The sequence below is a fragment of the Balaenoptera physalus genome (assembly GCF_965194825.1).
Source record: "Balaenoptera physalus genome assembly, chromosome: 15".
Lineage (NCBI taxonomy): Eukaryota > Metazoa > Chordata > Mammalia > Artiodactyla > Balaenopteridae > Balaenoptera > Balaenoptera physalus.
The window spans coordinates 83439590-83465898 of record NC_138894.1 but is presented as its reverse complement, the minus strand read 5'-3'; the positions used below and the strand labels follow the sequence as shown (position 1 = coordinate 83465898).

Sequence of the window (26309 nt, the reverse complement as noted above, 5' to 3'; positions counted from 1 at the left end):
TGTTTTCTTCAGTCAGTCTCCCAAGGCAATAGAAATAAAAACAAAAATAAACAAATGGGACCTAATCAAGCTTGTAAGCTTTTGTACAGCAAAGAAAACCATAAACAAAATGAAAAGACTACCTAGGGACTGGGAGAAAATATTTGCAAACGATGTGACCGACAAGGGCTTAATTTCCAAAACATACAAACAGCTCGTACAACTCAATAACAAAAAAACAACCCAATCAAAAAACGAGCAGAAGACCTAAATAGACATTTCTCCAAAGAAGACACACAGATGGCCAATAGGCACATGAAAAGATGCTCAACTTTGCTAATTATTACAGAAATGCAAATCAAAACTGCAATGAGGTATCACCTTACACTGGTCAGAATGGCTATCATTAAAAATTCTGCAAGTAATAAATGCTGTAGAGGGTGTGGAGAAAAGGGAACCCTCCTACTCTGTTGGTAGGAATCTAAATTGGTGCAGCCACTATGGAGAACAGTATGGAGGTTCCTTAAAAAACTAAAAATAGAGTTACCATATGACCCAGCAATCTCACTCCTGGGCATATATATGGAGGTACCTCCAATTCGAAAAGATACATGCACCCCTATGTTCAAGCAGCGCTATTTACAATAGCCAAGACATGGAAGCAGCCTAAATGTCCATGGACAGATGAATGTATAAAGAAAATGTGGTATATATTTATATATATTACATATATATATAATACACACACACACACACACACACACACACACACACACACACTGGAATATTACTCAGCCATAAAAAAGAATGAAATCATGCTATCTGCAACAACATGGATGGACCTAGAGATTATCATACTAAATGAAGTAACTCAGACAGAGAAAGACAAATAGCATATGCTATCACTTATATGTGGAATCTAAAATATGATACACCCGAGCCACAACTCGAGAGAAGCCCGTGCGCCACAACGAAGAGCCCGCTCACCGCAACAAAAGATCCCACATGCCACAGCTAAGACCCAAATAAATTATTTGGAGCCAAATAAATAAATTTTTAAAATAAATAAAAATTTTTAAAAATAAAATATGATACAAATGAACTTATTTACAAAACAGAAACAGACTCACAGAAAAAAAACTTATGGTTACCAAAGGGGGAAAGGGGGGGCATAAATTAGGAGTTTCGGGGGCTTCCCTAGTGGCGCAGTGGTTGAGAATCTGCCTGCCAATGCAGGGGACACGGGTTCGAGCCCTGGTCTGGGAGGATCCCACGTGCCGCGGAGCAACTACGCCTGTGAGCCACAATCACTGAGCCTGTGCGTCTGGAGCCTGTGCTCCGCAACAAGAGAGGCCGCGATAGTGAGAGGCCCGCGCACCGCGATGAAGAGTGGCCCCTGCTTGACGCAACTAGAGAAAGCCCTCGCACAGAAACGAAGACCCAACACAGTCAAAAATAAAAATAAATAAATAAATAAAAATAAAAATTATTAAAAATAAAAATAAAAATCAATTAGGAGTTTGGGATTAGAAAATGCAAACTACTATATATAAAATAGATAAACAACAAGGTCCTACTGTATAGCACAAGGAACTACATTCAATATCTTGTAAAAAACTATAACGGAAAAGAATATGAAAAAGAATATATATACATATATATATATAACTGAAACACTTTGCTATACACCAGAAACAACACTGAAAATCAACTATACGTCAATGAAAAACTTTTTTAAAAAAATAGAGCTTTTTAGCCTTGAAAAGTTAAAAACTCAAGAATACATCATCACTGTCTTCAAAAAAAAAAATCTTACAATTATCACGGCAGAAATAAGGGAATTCTAAGAGGTATACTGAAAGTTTTACCAAGCGGTAAAACTACAATTTACAGGTAGAAGGTACAGAAAGGAAGATATTGATTCAAAAAAGAACTTCCCAACACTCATAACTGCCCAGAAAAGAAGAGAGCTGCCTCCGGCAGGAATGAGTTCCCTGTCACTGTCACTCTAGTTCTCTAACAGACCAAGGGAGTCGGGAGCCGAAGAGGGGATTCCTGCACAATAGGGAAGAGCTTGTATTTTGTTGGGTTCTAGGTAAATTTTCCAGGGACTGTGCTAAACCTTTTACTATGTAGTATTTTTATTCTAACTTCACGGAAAATCTGGGAAATTGGTATCACCATCCCCACTTTATAAAGAAATCAGAAGCTCAGAGTGGTTAAATAATATGATCATAGACAAACAGAAATGGTAAGCAAGAGCTTCCATCTCTAGCTGCTGACTCCATGCTTAATCCAGAACATGATACTGTCACCAACTCTGAAAGTCCATGACCCAAAAATGCTGACATGCAATAAGAAACCTAAAAAGAGAAGAAATATCACCAAGAAAAAAGTGACCACAATTTTTTTTATTCCACATGTCATAAAGTACCATTTGGAGTTACTTTTGAAGTTTGGGGCTTTTAATTCTCCGAAGACTTCTAGAAGGCAGCATCCAAGTACCACCCTCTTCCTTGCCATATGCTTCTTCCACTTCCATAACCTTCCTCCTCTCACCTCCAAGTATCCAGAACTCTCACGCTGCCCAGGACAGAACAGATCTCATTTGTATCCTGCAGCCATTCTGATGTCATCTCTTTTCCAGGTGACAGTGGGGTGGCTAGAGACAGTAGCGCTTAGCCCATAGGAATGAACTGCAATAGTGGGATTTCTGGCACAATGAGAAAGATTCTTGTATAGAGACCCTTCGAGCACCCCCAAGCATACCACAGAGAGTACCACTGAGCTCCCTGGGGCAAAGCTGGCCCTGCTCTTAAGTCATATATTCCCTTCCAGCAGTAATTTTCCTGGAAAATACACAGATTCGTTTACTCATGCTTTGGAGAAAGATTTACAAGTCCTCTTTTGTAAAGAGAAGTCTGTTAAGTGGCTTAGTAAGACAGATGATCACTTCTTTGATCCTTGCAGAAACAGGAAGAGAGGTCCCAAGATTCTGACTCACTATCCAATGCCCTGACCCTGAGCAACCCAGCGCAGTCCTGGTCCGAGAGCGAGTTGGCGCTCTTCTGTCTGCTCTCTCTCCATTGCTTTTGATTTTACACGCTCTGAGTCATCTCTGCAGATTCCATGCGACCAGCTGGGTGACCAGCATCCAGCTCTGGGTCACCTGCCTTGATGGATGTGAGTCCTTTTAAGCATCTGCTCTGGGCACCTGTCTCTCCACCCTGACGAGTGACTCATCTTCCCTTACCTGTCTTCAGCCCTTGGCCCATTGGGATGTTACTAGCAAAGCTTTCCTTTTCTCAGAATGGATCTAATTGTGTAACTGTATCCATTTACTTCTGACAGCACTCTCAGCTTTGTGTAATCTCCAAGCAGATGAATAATTTTCATTTGTGCATTTCAATGAGCTTGGGAAACGTTCAGGGTTCAGAGGTACAGCTAGAAATATTTCCAGAAAGATGAGTCAAATAATGTCAGAGGTGACTGGGAAAGAGAAGAAAGGGTCCTGCCACACCTCTCTTGTGAGCCAACAGTCCTGATGCGCACTTTGGGGTCACTGTTTCCAGTTTGCAAATCCTTGGCTGTTGAAATGAAACGTCCATCTCTTTGTTCTGCCTCCCACTTTCTCCTCCTTCTCTTCCTCCTACTTCTGTCTCTTCCAGTTTCCCACCTCCATTGCCTAATCCTCACTGATAACCTGCTAAGCCTGGCTTAGTCTATTAGTAGATTCCCCTTCTGTAAGCATTCAGAATCCCATACATTTGCCAGCAGTGTGATTGCTTTCTAAGTAAGGATGAATGTCCCCTTCCCAAGAATGCAACAGCGAAAATGTCCAGAGGGAACCCTTCACCCTTCTTCTCAGGGCTGGAAGGGTATCTTAAAAGAAGGCAAAATTTCCAAAATATTCAAAAATATTTGCAATACACCTCTCATAACAATACCATTCCAGACTGTAGTCCAAAAAAAAAATGAGGATTTGCCTGTACAACATCTTGAGGACATCCTGAAGGTGTCAAAAATGGCAGAAGGAATTGACACTCCTCAAGGCATTCTGTTAACCAAACCCAAGGCCTCAGGCTTTACAAACTACAAGAATAGAGGCAAACAGTTCGGTTGACTTTGACTGCAAAGGCGCTGACGATGAGCAGGAGCAGAAGCCCCTCCCGGACACGATCAAGTACGTGCAGCTCTAAAGAACAGCATTAGCCTTGGATTGGTGCTTCGCACGGTGTTGATGATCTGCATCACCCAGGTGCTTTGCAGAGACTTAGCAAAAGGATTTTGACAGTGAACAAACAGTAGGAACTACACTTGGCACAAGCTGGACAGAGTTCACCTGTCTGTGGGGAGCAGGGAAGGTTGGCTCTGGGATCCGGTCTGCTCTCTGCTCCTGGTAGGACTCTTTTGTGCAGCCTTTGCTCCTTGGCATTCGAAGCAGCTTCTGCCGTAAGGGCCAGTTCAGCCAACTGAACCGGAGGCTCAAGCTCTGAAAGCCAAGATGCCCGAGCTCTTCCCATCTCTATGGCCCGCACACATTCCACCCCCTCTCCTTCCTCTCTCTCTTCCCACCAGTCTGGCCGCTCTTTCCCAGGCCCGCCCCCTCCCTGGACTCCTCCCCTTCTGCCCAGCCCTTACCTTTTCATACTTTTCAAACTTCTCTTTGACCCACTGCTCTTATCATTCTTTACACTCCGCCTCCATTCTCCTGGCTTCAACCCACACACTGAGGTCTCCCAAATCCACAGCCCCAGCTAAGAGCTGTCTCACCACTTCTTCAGTATTTCAGGATCCCTCCTACCCCACACATCCTGATTTCCTGTTGTTTTAGCCCCTGCTGTCGGAATACTCCACTGCCCCTTCAACCTGGGACCCGGAAATTTTGCCTAATCAAGAAGGGAGCACAGGGAGGTGAGAAATGCATGAACCTTGAAGGCAGGCAGGGTTTAGGTCCTCCCTCTACCATTTAAGAGCTGTGTGTCTCTTGTTCACTGTCTCCACTCTCAATTTCCTCATCTGGACAATGAGACCAAAGCTGCAGGACTGGTGTGAAGATTAAGTCAGATAATGCATATGAAGGATTCTGCATAAGGCTTTACTTATAATCAGCCATAAGTAAGTGGTACTAATTTAATAATACTATGATAATAATAATAATACAATAGCTGTAGGAGCAGCAACCACAAAAACAGATAAGAACTGGAGATGGCCATGCCCCTCTGACAGCGCCCTGCTGCTTCCGGCCCGAACTGGACACACACTGCCAGCCATCCCCAAAGCCTCTGCAGCTTCCTGCTCTTGCCCCATGCAGGCCTCTCTCCAGCCCACGTGTGCTCTCGTAATTAAAGTAAATCTCTTTACCTACCCTCAAGGAACTCAAATATGAGGCAGGAAGTTCCAATAATAATCAAAAGTATCAGAAGTTCAATAGGCAACAAACCTACTTCTCCACTGGCTTCTCAAAAAGCTCATTTCCGAACGCTCCTCTGCTCTCAGCTTCTTGGGTAGATCGGCACAGCTGCACTGGCTCCAGGGCCCTGGGGATGGCTAGTGAAGCAAGGGGTTTCAGTGGGGCTCAAAAGGAAAAACAGGACACACAACAGAACTGAAGATAGCAGAGATGGCCCCAAAGGCCACATGACGTATCCCTGACGACAGAGGCAAGGACTCTTAAACGGACCTTGTTGTCCACCTGATATCAACCTCAAAGGGTAAGGATGTCCTCCAAGCATCCTAATGTCCCTAAGAGACACAAAAGTCGATTGTGACCTTACAGAAAATCTTTGGTTCTTTATCTTTCAGTTTGAAGGTATTTTCATTTCTTAATTTTTAATACCATTGAATGAATTGGATTTCGTAACTTTTCACGAGCTTCTCTTTCTCAGCTTCAGGGAATGCCCCCCTTCACTCCAGAATTCCATGACTTGGTGAACAAAGACACGTTAATGTCATCCACGCCCCTCATGCCTTCTCAGAGACTCGTCCCACTCTCCACCACTCCTCATCTTCTTGGTCAGAAGGGCTGTACCCCAAGAAAGCCCTCTGGTCCTAATTTAACTGGAGCTTACCATAGTGTCACGCAACTGGCGCTAATCAACTTCCCAATATGGTACCTGACTCTGTAGACATCACCTAAAACAGTGCTCCCCAACCTTTTTCTCTTCTTGGTACACATAGAAAATACCTTTTGCATGGCTCCCTAGGGGTAAATAGATGAGGCTGCTCACAGCTGGAGGTAACTAAGCCACAGCTCTGGAGGGCCCCAGCACCTGCGTGGCTACTACCCCCAAGAATTAAGGGGTTCCACACCTCAGACACACCTGTAATCCATTTGCAGCAACTCAGCATGCCCTGGCACCCCCGTGGAGAAGCACTACCTAAAAAATTGTCTTACTGCCTCAGAGACCAATAGAATGTCCGTGCCTTTAAGTAAGATCTCCCCTTCAGAAAGTCCCAAATCTATTTTTCACCTCAGTGTTAGCCTCTCTGAAATATGTTTCCCATTCAGTAGTCAGTGTTTTGTCATGCTCAGCAAGGAAGATGGCCTGGTGGCCGTCATAAAGAATCAGGAGCCGTGTGGACTCTGAATTTATGATTCAGCAGCCGCAGCTTCTGACTCACTTGCACTAGATGACCTGTGGAAAACCACTGGACTTTGACAGGCGCTAATCAGACGAGCCAGAAAATGATATCAGAATAGGTTTCTACTGGAAACCAAACACTGTGTGAAAATTGAGACTTCCTGAGCAGGTAAATTAAAAGCAAGCTCTACAGGAGCAGCATGACAAAAGCCATATGTTGAACTTCAGCAAATGCAAGACAGAAAATAACCATAGCCTAATAATATCACACAGCGTCGCAGGCTTCCACTCTATAAACGGCTGAACTGTGTCAACAAAGGCACCTGGCAACTGTCCTTTCTGTGTCACAAGCATTAAGTTGTAAAGTCTGTGGCCTCTGAAGCCAGGCAGACCTGGGGTAGAATCCTGGCTCTAATACATCCTGGCTATGTGATGTAGGGCATGTTATTCTACTTCTTTGAGTCTAGGCTCTCTTACCTGTCAAATGGGAATGAATGCATCCTCCTAATTATCTCCACAGATACCAAAACAAGAAAAGTTTTGACAAAAATTCAGTGGTGATTCTTGACTTTAAAAAAAAGTACCAATAAAAAAGGAAAAGATGCCACTTCTTCATAAAAGCTCAATTGGTAAATACTAGAGACAATCCCTCTGAAGCCAAAAGTAGTACACATTACAACACAGTGTCATGCTATAACAAAAGTATTCACAGAAAAAAATATATACATACAAAAAATGGAAGGGAGAAGTTCTATTTTCAGACCAACATGGAGTAGAAGCACTTTTCCTATTCCTCTTTTTAAAAATATATCTTTTATAGATTTTTTTAAAATTTATTTATTTTATTTATTTATTTTTGGCTGTGTTGGGTCTTCATTGTTGTGCACGGGCTTTCCCTAGTTGTGATGAGCGGGAGCTACTCTTCGTTGCGGTGCACAGGCTTCTCATTGTGGTGGCTTCTCTTGTTGTGAAGCACGGGCTCTAGGCGTGCGGGCTCAGTAGCTGTGGCTCGCGGGCTCTAGAGCGCAGGCTCAGTCGTTGTGGTGCACGGGCTTAGTTACTCCTTGGCATGTGGGATCTTCCCAGACCAGGGCTCGAACCCGTGTCCCCTGCATTGGCAGGCAGATTCTTAACCACTGCACCACCAGGGAAGCCCCCTGTTCCTCTTATTAAAAAACTTTTCACTCCTGTTAAAATGTCTCTCCTATGCCTCCTGCTAAAAACCCTGAGCATTATATATAAAATAAACAAAAGAACTCTGAAAGATAGAAAGAAGAACTCAGACTGGCTAGGGACCTTGAAACCCAAGGAACATCACGGTAGTGAGTTCCCTGTTCTTTTTGCCTCATGAATCCCAGACTGGATGCTGAAGAAGCCAACGATCCATAAACATCAATGGGAACAGACAAAAAATAAAGCCCCCGAAGTCAACTCTCTCTGGAGAAAGGAAGAGGAAAACAACCAGCAAGACACAAGTGTTCAGACAATAACCTCCCCACCCTAGAGAAACACCATGGGAAAAAAACACACATGACCCTCACCCCAGTCAGCAAGGGCTGAGTGGGGAGCCTAGACCTTCACCTTCATCTGGCTGTAATGTGGAGCCCCGACCCACACACCAAACACATCGCCACTGCAAGTGTGCTGTCAGAGAAGACCAAGTGGGAGGCAGGATTTTCATCCATGGCTGGCTATAACAAGGTCCTTCCCCACTGAGTCAGTTAAGGTCATGTGAGAATCTTGAACTTCTACTCCCAACAAAAGGTAACGAGGTGCCCCTTCCCATCCAGCCTAGTGGAGAGTCAGGACTTTCATCACCATCCTGTGGGAACAAGGACTCCTCACCAGTGTGGGGGTCAACAGAGGCCACATGGGGAGCAGAAACAAGGACCCCTTTCTTCCCAACCAGGGTGGTATCAACAGAGGCCTAGTGGGCGACCTGAATTTCTACTCCTACCCAAGGAGGAACAAGCTGCCCTTTCCTCATCTTCCAACCCCCGCTCCACAGTGTCCACACATTGTAGACAACTAGGACTTCCACATCGCCTGGGACCCTCACTCCCCTTGCAGTGTGATGTCAAACAAGGCTTTCTAAAACAGACTTAAATAAAATCTAGAGCCTCATAACATAAAACCAAAAATGTCCAAGATACGATCAAAAGTCATTCAGCATACTTAAAACCACAAGGATCTCAACTTGAGTAAGTAAAGACAATCAACAGATGCCACAACCAAGTTGACACAGATGTTGGAATTATCTGAAAAATATTTCAAAGTAGCCATCATGAAAATACTTCAACGAGTAATTATGAGCACACTTGTAACAAATGAAAAAATAGTAAGTCTCACCAAGAAATAAAACATATAAAGTAGAACCAAATGGATATTTTAGAACTGAAGAATATGAGAGCCAAAATAAAAACTCAATGGGATGGGCTCAACAGCAGAATGGCAAAAAAACAGAGGGAAGAATCGGTGAACTTAGAACAGTAGAAATTACCCAATCTGAACAACACAGAGAAGTTAGACTAAAAAAATTAACAGAGCCTCAGGGGCATGTGGACAACAACAAAAGGTCTAATATTTGTATTTTCAGAATCCCAGAAGGAAATGAAAAAAGGATTTGTTAAAAAATACTCAAAGAAATAAAGCTGAAAATTTCCCAAATTTGGCAAAAGATGTAAACTTCCAAATTCCAGATTTTGAGAGACTCCAGACAGGATAAACCCAAAGCAATCCACACCAAGATGCATTATAATGAAACTTCTCAAATTAAAGACAAAGAATATATTTCAAAAGCAATGAGAAAAAAGCACACCTTATCTATATGGTAAAATAATTTAAATGACAGTGGATTTCTCATCAGATACCATGAAGGCCAGAAGGAAGCAAAAAACATTTTTCAATTGCTGAAAGAAAAGAACTGTCAACCCTAAATTCTACAGCCAGCAAATTTCTCTTTCAGAAACAAAAGGTAAATAAAGACATTCTCAGGTGAGGGAAAACTAAGAAAGTCTGTTACCAGCAGATCTATCCTAAAAGAATGATTAAGAGAATTTCTCTAAACAGAAGGAAAATGATTTTTAAAAAGTAATCTTAGAACATCAGGAAGGAAGGCAATAAGAACAATGGAAAGAGCAAAAATATGGGTAAATACCACAGACTTTCCTTCTCTTAAGTTATCTAAACATTGTTTGATGTGGCTCTCAAAGTATATAGAAGAAACATTTAAGGCAGTTTTAAGTGTGCGTGGGTAAAGAGACTTAAAAAGAGATAAGGTGTCTATACTTCACTCAAACTAGTAAATTGTGATAAGTTATTTACGTATATTTTAATGCCATAAGCAACCACTAAAAATTTTATTCGAAAAGATATACCCACACACACCATAGGTAAATCAAAATAAAATTCTAAAAATAAGTTTAACCCACAAGAAGGTGAAAAAAAAAGAAAACAAAGAAATGAAATATAGAGGAACAAACAGAAATCAAAAATATAAAATGTCAGACTTAAGCCTTAACATATAGTCACATTAAGTGTAAATGGTCTAAATATACCAACTAACAAAGATCAGCAGAGTGGCTGAAAAAAATATAATCTAACTAGGTGCTATCTAAAATAAACTCAATTCACATATAATGATAGAGGTAAGTTGAAAGTAAAACAATGGAAAAAGATACACCATGCAAATCCTAGTCAAAAGAAAGCAGGAGTGGCTATATTATCATCAGGTAAAAGCAGATGTCAGAGCAAAGATAATTGCCAGGGACAGAAAAGGACAGTGTATAATAATAAAGGGGTCAATCCACCAAGAAGACATAGCAATCCTATTTATGAATAACTGACATCTTTGTAATTCTGTATATCTTTCCATTTGCTCAAGCCTCCTTTCATGTCCTTTTGTAATTTCATAAACTTTTTCATCTAGGCTATGCTCATTTCTTGATTTGTGAGCACCACAGTAGTTAATAAATATTTTGAGACAGATAATTTGAGGCTATGAAATAACCTGTTTCTCCTTAAAGTTTCATCCACTAATGTTAGCACTGATCTGTATCTTGCCTGCAGCAACTATTACTGTGATGTTCTAATGGATATGTTCTCTTTCCCTTATTCCTTCTACATTTATTAATTGGAATTCTCCTGATGATTCTTTTTTATAGCTACATAGTAGCCAGTTGTAAAGCTGAAATCTAGTTTCTACGAACAGCCCCCTATTAATGGGCACTTAAGTTGTTTTTGCTATAATAGGCACTATAATAAACCAATTGTATCTTTGCATAACAAAGAATTTGTTATGGAAATTGGAAAAGTATATCAGCGTTTACCTTATATCTGCAACTGAAAATACTGAAATAATGAGAAAATGCATTTGTAATTTTGTTACATAATGCCAAATTGCCCTCCATAAGGACATACCACGAGAAATTTGATCTGACAGATGAATACAGAACATTAAATCCAAGTACTAGGGAATACACATTATTTCTAACTACATGTACAAGGAACACTTATGAAAATTGACACATATTTGGCCATAAAATAAACCACAATATACTTCTCAGTATTGGTATCATACAGATCACATTCTCTGATCTGCTCAGATCACAATGCAATAAAATTTAAAATTCAATAAAAAGATAACTAGAAACACCCATAGGTTTGGGAATTAAGAAATGTGTATCTAATTAACTCAGGGGTCAAAAACAAAATCAGAATATATATAGAACTGCATGATTAAAAAGCAACTAACATCTCATGTGGGACATACAGCATGTAAGATGAAGATAATTCTATTTTAATAGGAAAATTTCTAGGCCAAAATGCCTTTAAAAGAAAAGAAAAAAGGCTGAATATTAATGAGCTAACCACTCAGTTTAAAAACTAAGAGAAAATGCCAGAATAAATCTAAAGAAAGTAGGAGGAAGAAAATAATAAAGATTATAAACAGAAATTAATAAAATATAAAACAAAGCCAGTAGTTAGCTCTTTAAGAAGCTCAATGAAATCAACAAACTTCTGGTAAGAATGCTTCCAAAAAATGAAGGGATCTGGCATGAGTAAACATGTAGGAAAGAAAAAAATGCGGCATATATTCATATGAATACCTTCATGTCAATAAATCTGATAACAGAGAAAACAGACAAATTCCTAAAAAAACACAGCTTGCCAAAATTGACTTAAGAAAAAACTAAACTCTAATGGTCCAAAAACTGAGAAATAAATGGAATCTGAATTTTAAATACCTCACACTACATATACACTCACAAAACATAACCCATCAAACCAGGCCCAGATGATTTACAAACAAGATCTACCAAATATTTATGGAACAAATAATTGCAGTCTTAGATAAAACATTCCAGGGAACAGTAGAAAAGAGAACACCCCCCCCAATCATTTCATAAGGTCTGGCTGACTTTAATTATAAAATTTAATAAGGCTATTACTGAAAAATTAATATACTAACAAACTGAATCCAGCAATGTATAAAATATAATATATAATGATCAATATTTCAACAAATATATAAAAAGCATTTAATAGACTTTAATACCCACCCATAATAATACAATTAAGTTGGCAAGCTAATAATAGAAGATAATTTCTTTGACTTTCTATTTAAAAAAATCTACCGGAGACATCTTTCCCTTTAAAATCCAGGCAAGACAAGAATGTCCATTCTCACATCTTCAATTGACTAATGTCCTATAAATCATAGCCAGTGCTGTAAGGCAAGAAAAAGAAATAGTAGATATAAAGTTGAGAGTCAGAAACAAAAATGTCATCATCCAAATGTGGTATGATTCCCAAGGAGAGAGCCCAAAAGAAGTTAAAGACAACCATTAGAATTAATAAGTTAACTTAACAAGGCTGTTGTATACAAAATCAATATTTAAAGGTCAATTATATTTCCAAACAATCCAGGAAGAGTTTTAAAATAAAATTTTAAAATAGATATCATTTACTACACCATCAAAAATATAAAATATTTAGGAATCAATCTAACATAAGATATGAAAACCCTTTTATGGAGGAAATAATAAAAACTTCACTGAAGATAGTAAACAATGCCTTAATAAACGCTTAGGGTTAGAGGGCTCAGTTTTGTAAAAATATCAATTTTCTTGCAAATTTATATATAGATTTAATGCCATTCCAACCAAAATTCCAACTTTTTGTGTGAAATTTAACAAACTGAGTCTAAAAGTTATATCAAAGAGTAATGGGCCAAAACAGTGAAGACTGTACTGAAAAAGAACAAATAGGGAACATGCCCTACCAGATGTCAAGACAGCAGGCTACAATGTAGAGAGACAAACTGATTTAAATAGTTTTTTAAATGGAGATTCCCAGGAGCAAGCACATGCAACCATTGATCTCCTCCCTTTGTCATGCCACCGATCACAAAGAAAAAATAAATAAACACAAAAGTAACATCTTTAAAAATAGAGGAAGGGACAAAGTATTGAAAAGCAGGCACACAATGATGATGATGATGATAACAATAGCTAACATCTACTCAACACCAAATCTGTGCCAGATATTCTGCTAAATAAATATGTGGAGGGCTTCCCTGGTGGCGCAGTGGTTGAGAATCTGCCTACCAACGCAGGGGACACGGGTTCGTGCCCCGGTCCGGGAAGATCCCACATGCCACGGAGCAACTGGGCCCGTGAGCCACAATTACTGAGCCTGCGCGTCTGGAGCCTGTGCTTCGCAACAAGAGAGGCCGCGATAGTGAGAGGCCCGCGCACCGCGATGAAGAGTGACCCCCGCTCGCCGCAACTAGAGAAAGCCCTCACACAGAAACGAAGACCCAACACAGCCATAAATAAATAAGTAAATAAATAAAATTTAAAAAACTCTCGTGGCTGAAGTTTAAAAAAAAAAAATGTGGAATTATCATATATAATCCTCACAATAACAAAATAGGGAAATTCTATATTATTAGCCCCTTTTATAGATGAGTAACTAGTCCAATTCACCAAGTTAGCAGGAGCCCAAGCAGTCTGCAACGGGGACCTAACTCTGAGTAATGACGGGCAGGGTCAGCCTGGTGACAGGTTTCCTCCCTGCCCCAAAGCATTTCCACCTTAGATCTGACATCTTGCATGTGTATTTATTAAGCAGTTTGAAAAACCACTATTTAAAAAGTCATGGGTTAACTAACCCTTACTTTAAAATGCAAATAACTTCCAGGATTATCATGGGCCTGTCAGTCATTCAAGCATTAATGAAAATTCACTCAATAGAATGCTTTCTTTCTAGCAAAGTCATTTCCATTGAAGGACTGAGAAATGCGGGGAGAGGCCAGAAGCAAGGAGAGCTTCCTGAAGTGTCTGATAAAATGAACAGATATTAGGGATATTACAGAGGTTAAACGAACAGGATTTAGCAACTGCTTTTGTAATATTCAGTAAACTCAGGCAGAAAAAATGTCAGGCAGAGCATACCCATCTTAGATAACTGTATATATCGTCATATATGAAAGAGGGGACATGTCAAAAAGACTCACTGACAATACCTCACCTGCCATTCCTGGAAGGAGCTAAACTTTTAACCTTATGCAGAAACATGTACGCAAAAATAGAGATATCATCCTATTTCTGTACCCTACAGTAGATTCTACAGCACGGTATATGCAAACTCCTGTCCAGTGTAGCTAAGGAGCGAGCCCCCCTGTCGGTCTCCCCTGGATTCTGCTTGTTTTTTTTCCAAGTTCCTCCTCCTGTCCCATGGGGTATCTGGTCATCACAGGTCCACCATCATGTCGGGCACTGTACACTCAGCGTCGCTCTAAATGAAACCTGCCTGTTCCAGAGCCCCCATCAGAGCTGTCCTTGCTTTCTCTGCTCTGCTGCTCCCTCAACACACAAGGTGGCTTCTGTGCCAGCCAGGAGTAGAGGTGGACTCCTCCTTCACTCCTCCTCCCACTCTTGCACCCTGCAGGGGGAGTCTAGTCTGGCACTGGGGTAACTCCTCCCCTCACTTCCCTGGCCTGGCTTGGGGGAGGGAGCAGGACAGTTAACTGCCCATGGTTACAGGCTCATGACTAGGGGTTCTGGCTTCATCTGTTGCTAACCCAGACTAGTTGTTGATGCCCTCTGTGTTGCTAGGAGAGACCAGCCAGGATCCCACCGCAGTTCCCACAAAGACAATGTCCCTGCTTATGAAGTCTGGGGGTAGGGCAGGTGGTGGGTGTTGGTGATGGAAGTGGAGATAGTTTTGCCAGCTGTTAGTAAGCTCTGGTCAGGGAGGGGACAGCGGGTGGGCAGCAGTGTGACTGCTTTCTGATAGCTGTCTTTGGAACACAGACTCGACAGTGCCTGAGGGTTTCTGCTGGGGGCCCTAGTGCCAACTGCAGGCTCAGAGATAAAGCCCTGTAACATGTGTACCCAGGAGTCAGAGGGTAGAGTCATCTCTCTCCAAGGAGTTAAATCTAAAGAGTCATATTTTCTGCCACGTGGGCCATGCTGGGCACGCAGGGTGAATGCTCTGTGCAGCCCCCAGGGCCCTGAGATCCCAAGGGGAGCCCACGCCTGGGGGTTAATGCTGGGCAGTTGCCATTTTGAAATTCTTTAATTGTTGTATCTTTGAGTTTCGGTTTTCTAAGTGGTCTGGGTTGAGCTCTGTCCCCCCCAAAATTTCTATGTTGAAGTCCTAACTCCCAGCGTCTCAGAATGTGCCCTTATTTGGAAATAAGGCTGTTGCAGATGTAATTAGTTAAATTAACATGAGGTCATACTGGAATGAGGTGGGACTTAATCCAACATGTCTGGCGTCCTTATAAAAAGGAAATTTGAACACAGAGACAGACACACACAAAAAGAGGATGATGTGAAGGCACACGGAGATCACCTTCTACAAATCAAAGACCGTCTAAGACCACCAGGAGCTGAGGGAGGGGCGTGGAACAGCTTCTTCCCCACAGCCCTCAAAAGGAACTAACCCTGCAGATATCCAGCTTCCAGACTGTGAGACAATAAATTCTGTTGTCTAAGCCACACATGTGGTACTTGTTACAGCACCTCTAGGAAACTTATACAGTAATGGAGTCTGATGGGACAATGGACCGTGCAACAGAGGCTCAGAGCCTCCTGCCACCTCCCCGCCTTCCTTGAATGGATTCTGGGCTGTCCCCTCTCCTGTCCCTAGTCAGTGACCCCCTGTTACCCTCCTCCCCACGCAGAGAGGGTGGGAGGGGTACATACATCTCGCACACTGAGTCACAGTGCCCACACTAAACGAGGGTCGCGTCGCACTTGCCCTGCAAGTATCCCCGTGCCCTGGAGACAGCAGAATTAAATGGCAAATAAAAAACCCATAATAGGTTTAAAGAAAGGCTATGGACATCCCTGGGCACTTTTACTCCCAGTTCTTTGCAAGCAGTATTCTTACTTTTTCTGTGGTAGGTAAAAAGCAGGTATTTCCTGCAAAGGAATGCATAGATTGACCAGTAAGCTTTTTTGGAAAAGTTAAGATCCTTGAGAGGAGAAATGAATTCAACCTATTAACAACGTCCTCATATTAAGGTTGACCTGGAAGGTTTAAAGCAAAGTAGGATGGGCAACTCCCAATGCTGAAGACAGCAGGGCTTACGAATGCCTTCATCGCTCCGGCCTGCAACTTGAAATTGGATGACACCTCCTTCTAGACCCTCACTGGACTGGGAGCTACATGAGACAGAAGACATGGCCCACGTCTCCTCCCCGTGGTAACCACCCACCCACCCACCGCCCTGCTACCTAGCACGGAATCTGGCACAGAGTTTATTATTAAATGTTTGTGGAATTTATTTTTTTAAAAAAGGCTATGTAAATAAGGAAAATCTTTCTTCTGCTTTTTGAACAAGGGGACACACACTTCACTTTGCACAGGACCCCACAAATGGTGTAGCCAGCTTTGCAGAAACGAAAGAAAAAATTGAGGGAAGAAGCACTGACAGCTTTGAAGGCCCCGGTTCCAACTCTTCCTGAGGCCCAGGTACAGGGCCCCGAGGCTTCTCTGAGATACACTGGTATCCTTACAATACAATCCCTCATTTATTTAAGAGATTTTGAGTTAGCTGTTCCATAATCTACAACCGAAAGAATCCTAGCTAATACTAGCATGAATGCTCTGTGAATCTGAATGCTCCAAATATGAAATAGCACAAAATTTTAAAGATTAACTTTGTATACAAAGTTTGAAACAATGTGAGTCCTCAAACCGTTTTTGAAAATTCCTCTGGGATCACATCATTTCCAAGCTATCTGGCTGAAGGGATTATAAACTATGTTTCACATTAAGATCACATGTTAGAACCATTTTAGCTATTAAGCAGAACAGCCCACCATCTTTTAACAATATCCCGTAAATCATGCTGTTGTATTTGCGCTCACAACTTGTGTGGGTTCGTCAACGTTTACTATTATTATAACTGAAAATCTTTTCTATATCTTAGAACAATATCATCCAAGCATTCATTAAGTGATAAGCAGCAATAATACCTTGGAACAGAAATGAGATGTGATAACATCCTATGAAGAAAACCAGACAAGCACCACTGTTAATTTAGCAGGCAGCACTAAGACAACGACCACAGAGAATGCTAGAAAAGTAAAAGCAGCACTAAAGCAGTTGCACCTTTAAGTTTGCAAAAATTAGTCATATATATTCAAGGATAATGGAAATTTTTCTGCTGACATGGCCGCCCAAGAATGTCATATAATATGCCCCAGACTCCAAAAGTAGAAATTTACACACTTCAAGAATGCATTCTCTCCACTTTATACACTCTAATAATTTTATTTATCAAAGAGTTATTTATAAGAAAATTAGTCTTGAATTATGTAAGATTTGAATTAGGCAAGGCCTTCAGGAATGTGCCCCTCACATACAATGTGGCCACTCTGAATCGCCTCCTTCTTGGCTTGGGGGCCAAGCATAAGGACACGCCAGGAGAGTATGTCTGGGACACGCTCTCCTAGCTTCTTGGCTTGTCATCAAACCCTGTCAAAGGGCAGCCTCCTGTCACCAGACTCGAAAAGGCAAAGCTGAGAAAACATCCTCCCAGGAGCTGAGTGGTAGCCAGCACGCCTACCCCCATCTCACACCAGAACAGTTTCCAAGCAGTGAGAGGCCGGCCCTGGACAGGAGGACCGGCTCTCAGCATCCTCACTCACTCACTCACTCTCACACACACACACACACACACACACACACACACACACACACACTGAGGATGCCTGGACTCCAGGTCCAATATGGGGTGGGCCCATCAAGCTCCTCCTGTTTTCCTTCCTCATCATAAGAAAGCAGCAATGCCATCACATGAAAAGCCTCGTGGAAGAAACCCATTTTCCTCCTACGATGAGCAGATGCCCCACAGACTTGGTGCATCATTTGTAAACGATTTCAAAGTTTATTTGTCTACTCCAAGGAGATTACTGGAATTTCCAACTGCATTTTAATGTAATTGTTTCCATGCTGCATAGGAAGTTTTTGCAGCCATAGTAATCACCTCTGATGTACAATTAGAGGCTGAGACTCTGCATCCCTGTGGAACACAGCCTCTGTGTTAGGGCTGCTACCCTTCAAGGCTTCAGACTTCTGCTGCAACTCCATTCAACAAAAGTTTACTGAGAGTCTGCTGGGTGCAAAGCAGGGGCTCTGCCTTCAACAAGCTGATGCTCTGTCACTGCAGCTCTCATGCTTCTGCGGCTGCAGAATTCTACCTTCAAATGACTCAACATAATCCCCCACAGACTGCCGTATAAGACAGCAAAATGTATAACTGTGTTGTTGAAATGAGGGTGCAGAGTTCCAGTAATCTCCTCCCTGACCCCTCAAACTCCATCGAAGCAGGACCTGCAAAGGACCCCTCCGTGAGAACAGTATGCAAATCCAGAGCTCCTAAATTTTGAAAAACTCCTAAAAGATGCAAAACCATGGCAAGCTTAACAAAAATAAAATACCCCAGAAGAGTTGGGGCAAAGGTCAATTAACCAATAAAATTAATGCCTGAGAAACTTAAGCAAGATCGTTCAAAGCTGAACGGTTCAGCTTCAGGAACATTCAGGTAGCCCAGTGAAGGTGAGCCGCCAGGAGGACCACAGGAATTCTTTCCCTTCTCTTTTTAACCGAGACTCCCTTAAAGAATTTTGCACCAAAGATGCCTTACCTTTCTCAGAAAAGGGGGTGAACAGTATTCTTTAATTCTGCCTGCATTCCCTCCCTCCTCCTTCCCAGCTCTGCCCTGGCTCCATCTCCTCTCCATCTTCACGTGCTCCCACGATGATCTCATCCTGCCCAGTTTTAATATCATCTACCTGCTGATGACTCCATTCCCAGCCCTGCCCTCTCCCCCGAAATTCCCGAGGCACGCTTCTAAGTGCCGACTCGCTCTCTCCACCTGGTTATCGCCTAGAATCCGTAAACTCAGCAAATCTAACACAGAACTCTAGATTTTCTTTCCCTTTCCCCCCTCCAATCTTCACCTTCTTTTTAAAGGACACCGCCGTCCACCAGCTCAGAACGGAAGCCCAGACGTCATCCTAGAATCCCTCCTCCACGTCCAATCCACCTGCCAGTCCTGCTTACCCTGCTGCCAATCGTATCTGGACCCATCCCCACTCGCTGGCTGCCACGCTGCCCCTCCCTCACCTGGACACGGCGGCAGCCTCCCGACTCCTCCCCTGCTTTCACGCCTACCTCCCTTCTCGGCAGCCAGAAAGCTCTTTGGACAACGTCAGTTCCTTAAGAGCAGCAGTGAATTCTCCCTGGCTGTGTCTCTCCATTCCACCCGGCTGCATAACCCTCTCCCTCGCCTTAGCGAGCTCCAGCCACTCTTTCTGCCTCTGTCATTCTCAAACACCCAGAGCTCGTCCCTGCCTTGGGGACACTGAACTAGCTTGCTCCATGTGCCTGGAACGCATGCAGATCTACACACGGTGGCTCCTTCCCGGTACGCAGGTCTCAGCTTCAAGGTGGCCCAGTCAGAGACGCCTTCCCTGACCAGCCCTGAGTCACCCTCCCAGACATCTCCTTATTTTATATTAAACACGGCGCTTATCACATTCAATATTTCCTTTCATTCATTGGTATGCCACGTGACCCCTCGTTCTATCAGCAGAACGTTAAGTTCCATGAAGGCAGAGAACTCTTCTCTCTTGCCACTGCTGTAACCCCAAGGCTAGAACGGAACCTGGCCCCTAACAGACAAGTAATCAACATTCAATGCGTAAGTGGATGAGTGAATAGTATAATGCCTCCCGCCTCTTTGGGGAGCTCTTGGTCCCCAAGTCCCTGTAATTATGGTAGACCTGTCAATCACAGTAACCCTCAACCCTCCCATGGCAATGGGTCCAAGGTCTGGGCATGTGAACCAAGAAAAGCAAATGAGATTCCCCAGAGACCTGTGTACGTGGATGCTGACAAAAGAAAACTTCTTTCCTCTGGGCTGCGATGATGTAAGTCCACAACCATCTAAGGCCATGTCCTTTCCTCCAGTCTGTAGAGAGAAAACAACAACAACATCAAGGGCAAGTCACACACAGTGCTTACGGTGGGCCAGGCACTGCCCTGAAGGTTAACACACACTGGCCAGTGTAAGCTTCTCAACAACTCATGAGTGGATTCCCATTATTATCACGATATTTCTCTAGACGATGAAACTGAGGCCCAGAGAGGTCAGTTAACTTGCTCAAGGTCACACAGCACTCAGCCTCCAGAGCTTGCTCTTAACCATTGTGCTCTACTGTCTCCAACAGCAGAAAGGAATGAAGCCAGCCTAGCAGGAAAGCAGAGTCAGGAAACGGAGGAGAGGCCGCTGGTGGCTGGCTTGGTCCCACATCCAGGTGCGCCTGCGGCCTGGTTCACCTCTGGGTCCTCTAGTCGCTGAAGTCAATCAATTCTCCTGGGTGTCTGTCACTTGCAACTGGAAGGATCCCGACAAAAACACAGGACACCACAGAAGGGGCTGGCACTTCAGAGAAGCACCACAGAACTGGCCACACATTGTGTGTCTGCATCGAGTTATTGCAAAGAGAAGTTAAGCCTTTTGTTTTCAAATAGGAAAATCATCTGGATTTTCAATCAGTCAAACAAGATCTAAGTAGCTATTGTCCTCTGCCCTGTTCTAGGTCCTGTAAGGCATGCAGAGACATTTAAAACATAATATCAAGAGTACTTCCAAGATGCCATGCAGTTGAATTCCTCCTTCACCCAACTGCCTTCTGAAATGTCGAAACCAGCATTATGAGGAAGGTCTACACTAGAGATGGGCGCCACACATTGACCTGAATCCTTCAGGCATTTGTGCAGATTGCTGTGCAGGCAAGAGCAGAGTCAGGGCATCAGGGAAGTGCCTTCCTATCTGCCACCATCCACCACCTGGGTGCAAAGTCCTGCAATGCAGCAGGCGGGCCGTCACACTGCCTCTGCCCCCTCCCTGCCTCCAGACCCCCAAAAGTCCCCTTGACCAGAGCAAGGACTAGAGATGCAAAAAAGCAACCAAACAGCCGGGGAGCAGGAGGCCTCCTCAGGCTCTGGCCGCTCCGGCTGCCCCTACAGCCTGCTACGTACAGCAGGAGCTGGACCCAGGACACGCTGACCAGCTGGAGAGGGATTTGCTGAAGCAGCCAGCTCTAGACTTCCAAGACAGCAGGCTCTCAATCTGCTCCTGAGCAGAAGTGAAATTCCCACACGGGTGGCCACACCTCTGAGTCTTCAGTCCTCTCTTACACTAATTATTGGAACTCTCAGCAGACAGGGAGAAACTTCAATAATGTCTTTCTGTCAGACTTGAGTGGAACATGACCTCTACCTGAGAATAATTTCCAGACCTATGAAAACATTCAGTAACTCAAAGGGGAAGACCCACTCAGTCAAAGCGGCAGTTACTTCAAAGCCTGCATACCCTCTCTGTTCACAATACAGAGAGAATGCAAAACGGGGAACAAACAGGCAGAGTCACTATGGAAACCAAGACATATTCGTGATGGACCAGAAGGGGAACAGAAACATCCAGGGACAAGCTGGCTGAACTTGAGGCTTGTGGAAGCACAGATGTCAGGACAGGGGTTACAGGCAGGGTCTCTGCTTAAAGGCAGGACTGGGGTAAGATTCCACACCAGTCCCACACAGAGTTAAACTTGTTTCTCCCCAACTGCCTGGGACTACCGTTTCATAGGACCAAGATCCAGGATTGCTACAGAAGGAGAACAATGCCTCAATCACTAGGAACAGAACCAAACTGCCCACTGGCCTGGTGACTGGGTGTGGAACGCCCCCACGCCACCCTGGAGCAGAAACCCTGAACTCCCATTAGAGCTGATTCTGGACTGGGGACAACTGAGGGAAACCTCCTGGGTGAGCACAGAATGGGAGAGAGAGAGAGAGAGAGAAAATAATGAACAAAAACATCACACTCAAAGTGAGACTGCAAATCCCAATTCCAAAACACAGGAAGAAACGTAACGCTCCAGAGACAGCCAATAATATCAGAGCAGGAATTCATACCAGATGAAATTAATCCCATGGAATAGTCTTTTAGAAGACTTCAAAATAATTGTTTAGAATATTCAAAGAGGTAAGCAAACAAATAACTTCCATCTTTAAAAATGCAAGAGATTTTGAAACACAAGCAGCAGTCAAGCGAGAATAAGGGAAGGGAGCTTGAGTGGAGTTATCAACGATGAAACTGTTTGCCAGAAGAACGCAAAGCAGCACGTTATATGGAAAAGTTGTAACACGTTCCAGGCACAAAGACTTAAGAACACATATATATTCAGTAGCTCAGACTGGCTTGGAGTTGAGCGCAGGGAAAAGGGACCAGAGAGCAACCTGAACGGTTTGATGTGGCCCTTCACGGAAGACCCCAAATCTGCTTGGTGCCTCCCAGCTGTGCCCCACCTCCTCCCCCCGTGCAGGCTGCTTTGATCTTTCTTGAGCTCCCCTGGATGTCCCTTCTCCTAGAACATTTTGTAACCTTTTATATCGAAAATTGACAAAACAAAGAGAAGCTAAGACTTCGATGGCCAGTGTACTTGGGGTCGATTGACTCCACCACCACTGGCCAGGCCAGCTGCTCCGTGTCACCAGACGGCCCCTCCCTTCGCACCGGGAACTCCCAGCATCAGATCATGAGGGGCTTGCCCAGCGGTTGTTCTCAAGCTCCAAGGAAACTACTTTCTGGAGAGCGTGTTTTTGTCTTCTTGCCTGTGTCCAAACTCAGGACTGCTGGCTCACGTGAATCTGAATGTTTTCTCTCTTATGCTGCACTTTTAATATTTACACCAACAGACAAGGAAGAAAATTAATTATACATATATCTATGAATACATAAATATATGTGTAAGGGGGTATATCTACACAACATGTATATGAATACTGCTCTTTGGGGGATACATTTAATATTTGCTGAATTCTTAATTCTAATGTTAAAAAAGATTCCTATTATCTTATTTACTAAAAAAGAAAACATAAATAAATGGGGACTAGGGCAAAATTTTCATAAGACCCCAGCACGTTAGAGATGTTTAAAGATAAGTTATTGGTTTTGGCCACTACCATTTTGGAACGCTGAACAAATGACGCTGGTGAGGCACCTAAATACCTGCCTGAAATCATCAAGTGTGTCTGGTTTTTTTCCGTCAGCTTAAGAACTAAAGTTTCATTTCCTCGCTGAAGGCTTCCTCACCACTCAACCTTCAGTGATTCGAGAAAGTCTGACCCCCAGTAGCCTAGCTAGAGCTATTCACCCAGCCCTTCCCCGAGTGCCTTACAGAAATTTGTTCCTCTCCTACTAGACTGCCAAAACCCTGAGGAAAGTGCATTGTTTTTTAAAAAAAAAGGAAATGCCTTTCATTTTGCTCTTGTATTTTAATTTCTGATTACAAAAACAATAATGCTCAAAGAAAATAATTACACATCAGTTGCCATTTTATTACCCAGAGATAACTCCATACATTTTGTGAATATCCTTTTCAGCCTCTTTTCCGTGCACATGGACTTTCCTTTTCCAAAAATGTAATCATACTAGACAGAACACTGTAGAGCTTCCTTTTTACTTAAAGGTATATCAGGGTATTTTTGCCAACAAATGGAGATCTACCTCCTCCGAGATACTATTATCATCCTCATTGCACAAATCAGAAACTAAGGGTCAGGAAGGTAAATCTCTCGGCCCAAGGTCACGTGGTTACTACTGAAGAGCAAAGCTGAGATCTGAACCCAGATCTCCCAAGGTCAAGTCCAGTACTCCTTTTAATTCTACAAAATCACTAGGCTAATTCTCAGTCAGAAGGCCAAGAATGCCATGGACAGGAGATTAGTAGCTCAGAGTCTTCAGGATTGACTTGATTCTGTCAGAACACAAAAGTTTAAGAGCCAGCACAATTGTTGGGCAACTTGCTGGGACACTGGCTAAGTTCTTCAATGGTTCAAGCTGCCAAAAGACATGGGGAACCAGGACCTGGGAAAAGAAAGTGGAGACCTTTTCAAATTAAGCTGGGATTTAAGTTCATGAAAGAAGCCCCTCCTGCTGTCTTGAGGGGAAGAGAAAAGCTCGTGCGCTGTGGTGAGAGGGGAGTGTGTAATCTGCACGGCCTTTCCCAGGGAGTCAGAGCCAGCATCTTTGGTTTCCCTTAGCCCAGCACCAGAAATTGCAGAGATGAGGTCTTCTTGGAGTTTGATTCTGAGGCAGAGAAGCCATGGTCGAGAGGAGGCACGATGTGAAGCTGAAAACTAGGGCTAAGCTTAGCAAGCTGAAGTGGCTGTCTCTATACCTGACATCAGGAGCATCAAGAAAGGCCCCTGGACCCCAGACTCTATCATCAGCCTTGAAGGAACCCTCTTTTAATTCTCATCTCGATACTCAATGGTAATAATAATAAATAATAAGTATTATTGTTGATAGCATGTTAAGTGCTGTCATGTGCTAAGAACTTTACATATTCAATCCTCAAAACAACCAGAGATAAGAATTATTTTTATTCTCATTTTACAGAGGGGGAAACCAAGGCTCAGAGAAATATGCCCAAGGCCACACACTTGGTGTCTACAATTAGAATCCGCACGGAGGTTTGCTTTCTTATCACTATTCGAGAAAGGGACCACCCACCAGCGCCACCCTAGCCTTGAATTGTTCCGTTTCCCCCTGACGTGCACGGGAACACATGCGAAAGTGTTGCCCCCTGCCTCTGTAGTGACTTAATCAGCTGTGATACATCACAAGATAGATATTGTGATTATTTCATAGACTGGCTTTTGTACCAGGAAATTGATGGGCTGTTGAAGACTCAAATTCAGGGACTTCTGGCATGCTTCCTTAGGATTTTCCATTCAGGGACCTTAAAACATTTTAAAGAGATTTTTATGCATGGTATCATTCAAGATGTTTCTTAAAATTAAAATTCCAGAGCTAGAAGTACCCTTAAAAATCCTCTAGTCCAACCCTTTTAATTAAACAAATGAGAAGCAGAGCCCCTGGGTGAGAGCAATGGGAGGGTCAGGGGCTGTGCTTCTAATATACGACACCCCCATAAGGATGAGACTGAGAGAAACAGTCTAAATTGTACCCAGGTTCAGCAGACTTCTATCATCCATCATTGGGGGAGTAGATACTATATCTGGCAAAATGCCCTCTGATTTTCTGTTTTCACAAAACATTACTAAAACACTAATTAATCCCACGTTTGCTCTTTTCTGGAAGAAGGAATAAAAGCTCTGAGAACTTTAAGGGGAGGGCAACTGTGAGTATTTAGCAATTAGGAGTGACCCAGAAGTAGGCAGGATGGACAACAATTTATACCACCAGAGTTCAGAGATACAGAGAACGTTTTCCCACTTTTGCAGAGAATCAGAAGAGCTTTAACTTCCAGAGATTTAGTGAATTTAAGAGACAGACAGCGGTGTCCTCACAATGGTCAGCATGTGTGCTGGGAGCCATGAGCCACTTTCAGGTGGTTCTGAAAGCCACAGACAAAGGACAGAAGAAAAGAACTTGCAGATGTCACTGGAGATTGTTGTTGAGAAAAACTGACATGATCTGAGGGGATTTAGTCCCTGATTAACAAACTCTGGAAAGGGGGTGAGGGTTAGAACTATTCTGATTTGGGCTTAAACGCAGAATGGGACTCTATCTTAATCCATCTCTTACTGAAGATAACGTGTCACTTATCCAGCTACACCGGATAAGCTTCTCCAGAGCACAGCAGAAGGGTGTGGCTTTATATAGGAATAGGAACACATCCATTTTTTTCTATATGACACAAAGCCAGCCAGTTCATCGGCTTAAAGAGAGTGTCTTTTGGAGATTTTTAGGGGTAAGAGAAGGTATGAAATTTGAGATCTGTGGTCATTAATTTAAAGAGAATCCAACGAGCACAGTTATGATGTGATTTTTTTTTTTTTCTCCACCAGTGTCCAGATGCTCAGGTATGACTCAGTGTAAGTGGATAGCTGGGTCTAACCAGGTTGGGGGTTTCTGGGCCAGTATGATATGGAGGAAGAATGGCTAAGGGTAGGTAAGAACTTTGTGAGGGAGTGGAGACGGTGCTCATGAGGAACCAGAGGTTGGTCAGGAGGGAACTGAAGCCATGGGGAAGCTGGAAGTAGTGAGAAAGTATGAGGGTCGATGGATTGGGCATCTCAGTGAGGTCAGAGAGTCACTCAAGTCAGCAGAGGTGGAATAAATTAAGCGGAAGTCTGATCACTGAGTCCCTTATCTGGAGCCAGATTTAAGAGCAAGTAGTGGGGAGC

At 43.1% G+C, this 26309-nt stretch overlaps 1 long non-coding RNA gene across 1 annotated transcript; it reads right to left on the bottom strand.

Annotated features, from left to right (window-relative positions):
* LOC309643634 lies at positions 1 to 25445 on the bottom strand. The gene is made up of 2 exons (XR_014253917.1): positions 17748 to 25445; positions 1 to 17713 (listed from the first exon to the last, which is right to left on the bottom strand). It is a non-coding gene; the product is annotated as an uncharacterized lncRNA (long non-coding RNA).
* Positions 25446 to 26309: the final 864 nt, after the last annotated feature.